Source organism: Larimichthys crocea, chromosome V (genome assembly GCF_000972845.2).
Source record: "Larimichthys crocea isolate SSNF chromosome V, L_crocea_2.0, whole genome shotgun sequence".
Taxonomy (NCBI): domain Eukaryota; kingdom Metazoa; phylum Chordata; class Actinopteri; family Sciaenidae; genus Larimichthys; species Larimichthys crocea.
Window position 1 is genome coordinate 920,701 of NC_040015.1, and position 9,536 is coordinate 930,236.

At 40.7% G+C, this 9,536-nt stretch overlaps 1 long non-coding RNA gene across 1 annotated transcript in view; it reads left to right on the forward strand.

The window, feature by feature from the left end:
- The window catches only part of LOC113745764 (uncharacterized), a 5,997-nt gene extending 277 nt beyond the window's left edge, over positions 1-5,720 (forward strand). Inside the window, exon 2 of the long non-coding RNA XR_003462382.1 lies at positions 3,783-5,720. This is a non-coding gene — a long non-coding RNA (uncharacterized LOC113745764). The remainder of the gene's footprint in view (positions 1-3,782) is intronic.
- Positions 5,721-9,536: the final 3,816 nt, after the last annotated feature.

Genomic DNA, 9,536 nt, shown 5'->3' on the forward strand with positions numbered 1-9,536 from the left:
GTGAAACAGCTCTCATATCATAGTGACAAAACTACAGTGATTAATTACCAGCTGCAGTTTCCATGATTAACTCCTAGTTTTGGTTTTTATGACACATTAATTCCAGAAATAGACTGACAAATCAGATGGGCGGATATGCTAATCTCCTGAGTCAATATAATTATAAACTGCAGGGTGCTGAGTATTGTATTGTAATAAAAGCATTTCAGTGACTGAAGTGTCAGCTTCCATAGCCGTAAACTAAAGTTAACACAGGAAGTTCCAAAAACTGCAGTTTCTCAAATGTCCACTTGAGTCAGTCTCCATAAGTCCCCATGTTCAAATGTCCAACTTCACAGCAGAAATAAACATGTTTACAGCCTGGTACAAAAAACAGTTTTGGTCTCTGTAGCTAATTTCCCCGTTCATGACAACTGTACTGAGGGTGAATTTATATACAACTCACCTGTTCACATTATATTAAGGCTTAAAGTTATGAAGAATTAACAGCGTGGACGCTTTGATTGACAGGTGGGTGTTGTCACAGCTCCACCTGCAATAGATGTCTTTGCAAAGATGGAGACAACCAGAGCTACCACACCGTACTGTAAGGTGTTACGTACTTCTCCCTGTTATGGAATTTCACTGGGGAACACAATTTTTGTTGAGTTAGGTCTGACAGCTGTTTTTAGCAAATGTTTGGGTGCGGATGTCAGTTTTTCTCTAGATTAGGATATTCTATTTTACTCATATTTATCTTGTTAAATCCTGATGTTTTCACTAAACAAAAGTAACAGTCAGTCCAATGATCTTTTTGCTTTCGCCAAACCATGGGGATACCAAATGCCAACTTTTCACGTGTTCCTTTGGTCCACATCCGTAAACTCTCCACACACTGCTTGCACACTTTGTGAGGCGCCCATGGCTTGTCTTGATCACCGAGTTTTACTTCAAAATATGCAAAATATGCTTGTTTGACAAATGCACTGATGTTTGCTTTCCTCTGACTTGGAATGGTGAAACCACAAATAGAAAAGGAGTCAGGGTTGTTTAGGCGTTTACGACGAGAAGTAGCAGGAGCAGACATGATCTGGAACAAAGGAAATATATACCTATGTAAATAAAACACTAAGATGGAATAGTTACAAGCTTTGAAAACTACAAAAACAGCATAAAACCAAACAGAACTTACAACGGTATGCCCATGGTTACAAGGTTAAGAGAAAAGCCAGCACAAATCCTCTTCATTCCTACTATGCTAGCTTTCTGTGTGCAGATATTGATAGTATTGACCTATTGGGAGCTGCACACACCTCTCACCGCACTGTCTCAATTGTGACCGCACAAACAAGTTGCCACGTAGCTGTAGATGAGTCCAATCATAATCAGCTGGCAAGTCTTACTACAGCTAATCAGTGGAATTTTGCTTATCTGGAGGGTAAGCTGTGGAGAAAAAACTTGATGTGCTAGAAAAAAAATGATTGCAATTTTGAAATCAGCATAAAAATCTAACTCAACAGAATTTTTTTTTTCCAAATTGTTCCCCAGTGTTTGCTTACACAGGGTCGCACAAAGGCCTTGAGGTCATAGACAGTGACAGCACTAAATCATATCAGAGAAGATCTCAACATTGTGGTGACCAGGCCTCCTAGACATAATAGATAGATAACCATTGATGTTCGATTTACATGAACAGACGGTGGCTCCAGACTAGAATGTGCTGAAGGTGATCACTAACATTCTCTTTGACTATTTTTGTAGTGTTTTGGTGTAGTGTTTGTGGCGTCATCTGTAGGGGTTTAAAATCTGACCACCAGCATGAGTTGGGCAGAATAGAGACCGACTCATATACATATCTTACTGTATGTGTGAATGTCTCTTGGACAAGCTTCAGTAAATATTACAGAATAAGACATTAGAGGCTCCTGAACACCATTGACTTCAGCAATTTCTCCACAACACACCAGACCCGGAGCCCAAAGTTACATAGTGTGAGAACAGACGTACGAATGACAGAGACACCATTCACTTGATTACAAGTCAGTGTAGCATCAGCAGGAGTTAACAGGTGTTAGTTTATGTGATAAAAATAAAATGAGGCTTTAAAAAGCAGTGGATGAAAATGAATATTTTTGTGCCCTCAGATAATGGCCATTCAAACTCCAGCCAGCAACTTGTTGTGCGTACGTGAGAAGAGCTTCATCGTCTGAGTTAACCAGTAACCAGACCTCTTTTCCTTTCTGATCCGCTGCCAGACAGAAAACCATTCCTTGGCAGATTGTGTGTGTACGTGTTGTAATCTGAGAAAAATGTCTGAGGTTTACTTTAGAGTTCAACTGATGTGTTTTTGAAGACGCACAGTAATACAGAACAGTTTGATTGAAGAATTGAAGAATTTGTGATCATTTTCACGCCCGTGAAATCACTCGTAATTCATTTCCCCTGCTGAATCGACAAGAAGCCTTTGAAGTAGCATTTAAAGCCTCATGAGTCACGCAATATGTTTTTGTTGGTGGTTCATATGTACAGGGTGAGGCCAAAATAACTCCTGACAGTCAGCTGCCAAGACACAACATGAGAATATCTCACAACAAACCCTTCTTTTGTGAAACACATTGTTCTTTCATACAATGATGTGTTAATTCAACTTTGTCATTTAAAGGCTGAACAAGTTTCAAAGCAACAATCACACTCACGCTGTCTTCATATGTTTTATTTGTTTTGATAATATGTGCACACACTTTTGGTTTGAATCTCCTCCTTCAGACTGCATGCTACTAAAACGACTGATAAGTCTTGAGGGATTATTTTTAGATGTCCAGTTAATGTGATGACCTTTAATTTCTTTTTTGGCATCTTTCCAGAATCAAGGTTTAAAATGGAAACAGACAAATGTTGAACTAAAGAATGTGGGTTTGTTCATTGATTTAGTCTATCTATAAATCAAGCCTTCAGTTTCTGGCCAAGTGAATCCCAGGAACTGCTCTAAACCACTGACAGTATAAAGAATAGACGGCTTTAAGTCTTAATATAATGTGAACAGGTGAGTTGAATATAAATTCACCCTCAGTACAGTTGTCATGGACGGGGAAATTAGCTACAGAGACCAAAACAGTTTTTTGTACCAGGCTGTAAACATGTTTATTTCTGCTGTGAAGTTGGACATTTGAACATGGGGACTTATAGAGACTGACTCACTTCTGGAGCCAGACTCAAGTGGACGTTTGAGGAACTGCAGTTTTTGGCACTTTCTGTTTGTACTTTACAGCTATGAAAGCTGACACTTTGGTCACTGAAATGCTGACAATTTAATTACAATACAATACTCAGCACCCTACAGTTTGTAATTATATTGACAGGAGATTAGCGTATCCGCCCATCTGATTTGTCAGTCTATTTCTGGATTTAATGTGTTGTAAAAAACAAAACTAGGAGTTAAGAAAAGCTAAATGCTTATGGAAACTGCAGCTGGGTAATTATTAATCATTGTAGGTTTGTCACTATATGAGAGCTGTTTCACAATACAAAAAAATATTTTTCCACTGAGGAAGCACAAGCACAACCATGAAGTCATGCAGGCGTCGGCCAAGCTGTGACCTAATGTGAGGTTGCTGCTGGGTGATAACGTTGATGGTTTCTTTATTGTGCAACCAGTGTTATTTTAATAATGAGACAACCCTGTTTCCTAAGAAGTTGTCATGCTGTGTAAAAAAAGAAAAAATAGCACAAAAACAACATAGCACATGTTGAAACTGAGACATTTGATTGTTTTTTGTAAAATGATATGGACATTTTACCAACAGGTCTGAAAAAAGACGACAACAGAAAAAGACAAAAGGCAACAAAAGACTCAAAGTTGTGAAATGCTGAAGGCAAACAGCTGGTGGAACAGGTTTCTGAAGTAAAGATGGGGAGGGGTTTACCTGGCTATGAAAGACTGCCCTGAAAAGTAAATCAACAATCAAACAATAATGTTTCTAAACGTAAAATGACAAAGAATCTGTGGATTTCATCGTCTGCAGTTCATATCATTCAAAGAATCAGAGAAGCTGAACAAATCTCTGTACACAAGGGACGAGTACAGGTGAAGTGGAAATGCATGCCTCATCCTCCAGCCTAAAGAACAGAGGGAACATCAGGCTTGTTATCAGGACTTTGCAAAAGTGAGCGTCCCTGATGGTATGGGGGTGCATTAGTGCACATGGCATGATGGGTCATTAACCCTCCGGTCATGTTCACCTCCCCTTTCTTTAGTGTTCCCAGTCAAACCTGACTGATCTGTTTTACTGTAATTCCCCTTAAGGTAAAATGACATTTGTCTGATCATACTGGACTAAAACTCGTCGTCTTTGTGTAGTGTGCTCATGAGGATGACATTTCTGTTCTTTGGAACTTTTTACACAAGAGTGTGTGTGTCAGTGAAAGCTAATTTTGATGAGAGTGCCTCTCCTCCTCTGGTCGATACCAGTGCAGGGGCAAGTTCAGGCTTGTTCTTCCTCACTGTCCCTACCATGGTGAGCTTTCTTTTCAGCATCTCCTGACCAAGAGTATATTATGTGAAAAAGTTGTCACATGTGATATTATGCCCTTGGAGACCAGTTGTCATGTCCAGCACAACACGCATGCCCTGTTTTTTTTCCAGCCCTTCCAGTACTGGCTTTCCCCATGTATACCTGCATATTCCAGGCATAGCTGCTCCTGGCGTCACATGCTGCCCAGATCTTTATTCCATATTTCCCTGGTTTGCTTGGAATGTACACCTTGAAAGGAACTCCACTCTCGCTCTACTTCTTCTGTCCTGGAGGAATGAAGACCAGAGCAAGTGCCCACTCTTGGACTGGAATGTCTCCTCAGGTGCCTGCTCAGTCTCCTCAAAGTCTGGATGGAAAACTGTGTTGTTCTCCACTTCCGAGACATCCTCCTCCATCTCTGGTTCGATTTCAGTGCCCTCTCCATCATGTCCACTAACCTGGGCCAGAACCTCTCTAACAGAGAATCGCTTGGTCAGTTGTTGTATCAACATGTTTCATCAGAAAGTTGATTCACGTGGGGAGTGAGTGAGTGAGTGAGTGAGTGAGTGAGTGAGTGAGTGAGTGAGTGAGTGAGTTGGGGTGGTGTGTATGGGGATGTTTTCTGTCTGATGGATGAATATAGTCTGGATACCCATTCATTTCATGGTGGTCACTTTTGACCGGGAACACCACAAGTGTAACAAGGTTGATGAGAACACTCAAAATTCAATGAAAGAGGTGATCATCACTTTTATATGTTCAAGTGCATAGTGTGGAGGATATCATAAGGCCTTGTGGCAATCAGATATAAAACACAATATTTATGAATGTTTTAAGTTGTAAATTGGTCAGATTTGACCCAAACACGACAGGATTGTAAGGATTGTTCATTCATTTAATCTGTATTGTCTGTATTCATTTTCTTGGCAAAGCGAGGCTCAGGAACCGAGCTAAACACTGATGGTGTTATTGTACAGATGTCACACCGTGCAATCAATATTTACTGCATAATAATGAAGTTTAAAAAATGTGTTTGTCTGTTTTGTTACCATAAGTTGCTCAATGTTGCAGGAACATGCAGCTAAAAGTCAACACAGCTGAACAAACATAGGTTAAATAAATATTTAACTTGCAGTTAACGTACAGTGGGTCAGTTAACTATGTCAAAAGACAAACAGTTTCTGTAAACAAGAATATAACAACGATGCTGGAATAAACTATAAATATGTATACATATGTAGGTGGATTTATATTTCAAGATGTATTTAATATATTTATCACATGACTGATTTAACTGTTCATCAGAGTGAACAAACTGTGCTCTGCAGCGCCGCCCAGAGGGAGAATAAGAGTTCTGCAGGTTGTGATGGTCTGCAGTCTGAGGCTACGTTTACACGTAGCCGGGTATGTTGAGAAACGAATATTTCCCTCCCTCCGTTTTCCAAAATAACATCGTGCACATAGCATCGTTTTCAAAAAAGTCAACCCGCATAAATACGCCATCGAGCGCCGTCATAATTACGCCAAGCCTGTGGGTGGCAGTGTAGGAAGAAGGCGAATCCTCTGCAAGCCAATCAGAATAACGCTTCCATGAGCATCGTCATAGCAACAAGTAAACATTGGTCGCACTTTTGGCGCATCCGCTGCCTAAAACTCCGTTTATCTCAGTTTACACGCAAACGCAAAACCGGAGTTTTCCAGAATCTCCACTTTAGCCGGAGTTTTTTAGAAAGATTCGTTTTCAGAGGCGAATTCACCGTTTGCGTGTAAAAGATAGGTACAAACGAAGGGAAATGTCTCCGTTTTTAAAAATACCCGTGTACGTGTAAACAGGGCATGAATATATCTGATGATATGAACAGTTATTATACATTCAGCTATTTGAAGATGCTGTAAAAAAAAAGTCATATTGCTGCTTCATAATGAATCATATACACTATAAACACCTTTCAAGTAGACAGATATGCTTATTGGATCATTTCATAGAAATTATTCCTCAGTAGAGTATTAAGATGCATCTATATACATATAGATCTATATAGAACACTGAGTGTTGTCAGGACCGGATGATACTATAATTGTACAGTCTAAATAAATAAATACACCTGCCGCGATAGTAAATAAAATAAACACAGAAAAAAAAGTAATTGGATGGTGTAGTATAACTTAAGAAGTAAATGCATGTTTAAAGAGTAGTAAGTCCTGCTGGTGTTGAACAGTGACAGCTCCTTCTTCTGTCTGTAAGGAGCTGTTTAAGGCCTCCACAGTCTCATGGAGGTCCAGACAAGATTATGCCAATCTTGTCTTCAGGGCTGGTTTTTGCTATGGGCAATGTGGGCGACCACCCAGGGGCGCAATCTATGTGAGGGCGCCATGAAAAAAAAAAAAACTCGCCAGTTTTCTATACCGCTCATTTCCACGTCAAGTTAGTGGAGCGGAGCCCCAACCCCCCTCACTGCTGAGAGTCATATAGGTTGTGTGTGTCAGAAGAGGCAAGGTGGAGAGGGGCGGGGGATAGACTGACCCCAGGCGGCAGGCGACACAACCCAAACTGCTTCAAATAAATTGTATTTCATTCCTAGAATTCACATAGACCCATATACCTACATGTAATTAATTGGGTTATGTGAAAAAAAAAAAAAAAAAATCTGTTCAGTCATCTACGTGACCTCACGTCACTCCGGTTGATTGACGGGCGAACCGACGGTGTTGGCAAAGGTATAGTGGTTAATGATGTCGAGTCTTCATCATGGACTTCCACTGATGCCATGACCCTTCCAGTGACAGTAGCTGAAGCAGAGAGGAGTTTTTCCAAGCTGAAGCTTATTAAAATGTACTTGAGGTCCACTATGTCACAGGAGCATCTCTCTGGACTTGCCATCAACAGCATCAATTATACAGTAATGATGTAATCGGTGATTTTGCATCAAAGAAGGCTAGAGAAGTCAAGTTTTAGATTGCACTTCACACCTGTAGTTAATGTTAATGCCAGTTAAACAGGATGAAAAATCTGCTACAGTCTGGAACTTCAGATGGTATTAGGATGAATCTTTTTTTTTTTGTAGTTATTTATTTTATTTTAATTTTTAGCTTTCTTCAGGGATTTTTCAAACATGGTGGATCCTGTGATGAAGGATTTGTGTAATTTACACCGGTGTTTATATACTGTATTTCATTTATTTATCCTATGTTTTGTGTGTTCTTGTTACCTTTTATATATAATAAAGTAATACAAATCAGCCAGGGTGTAAATGTAGCCAGGACCGCTTCTGCTTGTCTTGTTATCATTTAATCATATAGTTCTTGATTAAAATGAACATTTTTATTGTGAAAACACCCTTTCCTTCCTCTGAGAGTGTGTAGATATGATTTCTATACACTATTATTGCACATTTGAAACATTACAGGTCATGAAAACATTTTATAAACAGGAATTCACCTGAAACCGGACATATCATGTCAGCTGATAGGAGGCGGGCATAGTCACAAAAGCAGTTCTAGTAAATGAGGGGGGGGGCATTCTTTAATCATAGGTAACGGACTTTCAACTCCCTCCAAGGACTTTCTATGGGGTTGAGATCTGGAGACTGGCTAGACCACTCCAGGACCTTAAAAATGCTTCTTACGAAGTCACTCCTTCGTTGCCTGGGCGGTGTGTTTGGGATCATCGTCATGCTGAAAGACCCAGCCACGTTTCATCTTCAATGCCCTTGCTGATGGAAGGACATTTTTACTTAAAATCTCACGATACATGGCCCCATTCATTCTTTCCTTTACACGGATCAGTCGTCCTGGTCCCTTTGCAGAAAAACAGCCCCAAAGCATGATGTTTCCACCCCCATGCTCCACAGTAGGTATGGTGTTCTTTGGATGCAACTCAGCATTCTTTCTCCTCCAAACACTACGAGTTGAGTTTTTACCAAAAAGTTCTATTTTGGTAATCTGACCATATGACATTCTTCCAATCCGCTTTTGGATCATACAAATGCTCTCTAGCCAGTCCCACCAGAATTTCGTGGGCCTTTTTTGAAATAGTTGCGGCCTAAAATGCCTGATGTTGCATGAGGTTTTCAAAAAAAATTTAGGCGAAAGTTACGGTGCTTTTTACATTTTGTTGCGATTTTGTTGCAGGAGGAAGTAAAAGTTGCAATAAGTTGCGATTCGACAGTCGCACCGGGTGCAAGCCCCGGAGAGAGCAAGGTCCAGGCAGGCGGGCGCTGTAAAGTCCTTGACCAGCCGAGTTCAATCCCCCCAGGCAGACTGCGTGAAAGTTGCGGAAAATTGGTTGGTTAAAATTGCAACACCGCCCTGAATTCACGGGGATTCACTGAAGTTGCGTTGAAGTTGCAAATCGCAACATCATGAATTCCTGGAGGGTGTGTCTAGCAAACTTCAGATGGGCCTGGACGTGTACTGGCTTAAGCAGGGGGGACATGTCTGCCACTGCAGGATTTGAGTCCCTGGCGGCATAGTGTGTTTCTGATGTTAGCCTTCGTTACTTTGGTCCCAGCTCTATGCAGGTCATTCACTAGGTCCCCCCGTGTGGTTCTGGGATTTTTGCTCACCATTCTTGTGATCATTTTGACCCCACGGGGTGAGAGCTTGCGTGGAGCGTATGTCTTCCATTTTTCCAGCCTAGTGCAGGTCTACAATTTTGTTTCTGGTGTCCTTTGACAGCTCTTTGGTCTTGGCCATAGTGGAGTTTGGAGTGTGAGGTGGAGCGTTTGAGGTTGTGGACAGGTGTCTTTTATACTGATAACGAGTTCAAACAGGTGCCATTAATACAGGTAACGAGTGGAGGACAGAGGAGCCTCTTAAAGAAGAAGTTACAGGTCTGTGAGAGCCAGAAAACTTGTTTGTAGGTGACCAAATACTTATTTTACAGAGGAATTTACCAATTAATTCATTAAAAATCCTACAATGTGACTTCCTGGATTCCCCCCCCCCATTCTGTCTCTCATAGTTGAAGTGTACATATGATGAACATTACACGCCTCATCTTTTTAAGTGGGAGAACTTGCACAATTGGTGGCTGACTAAATACTT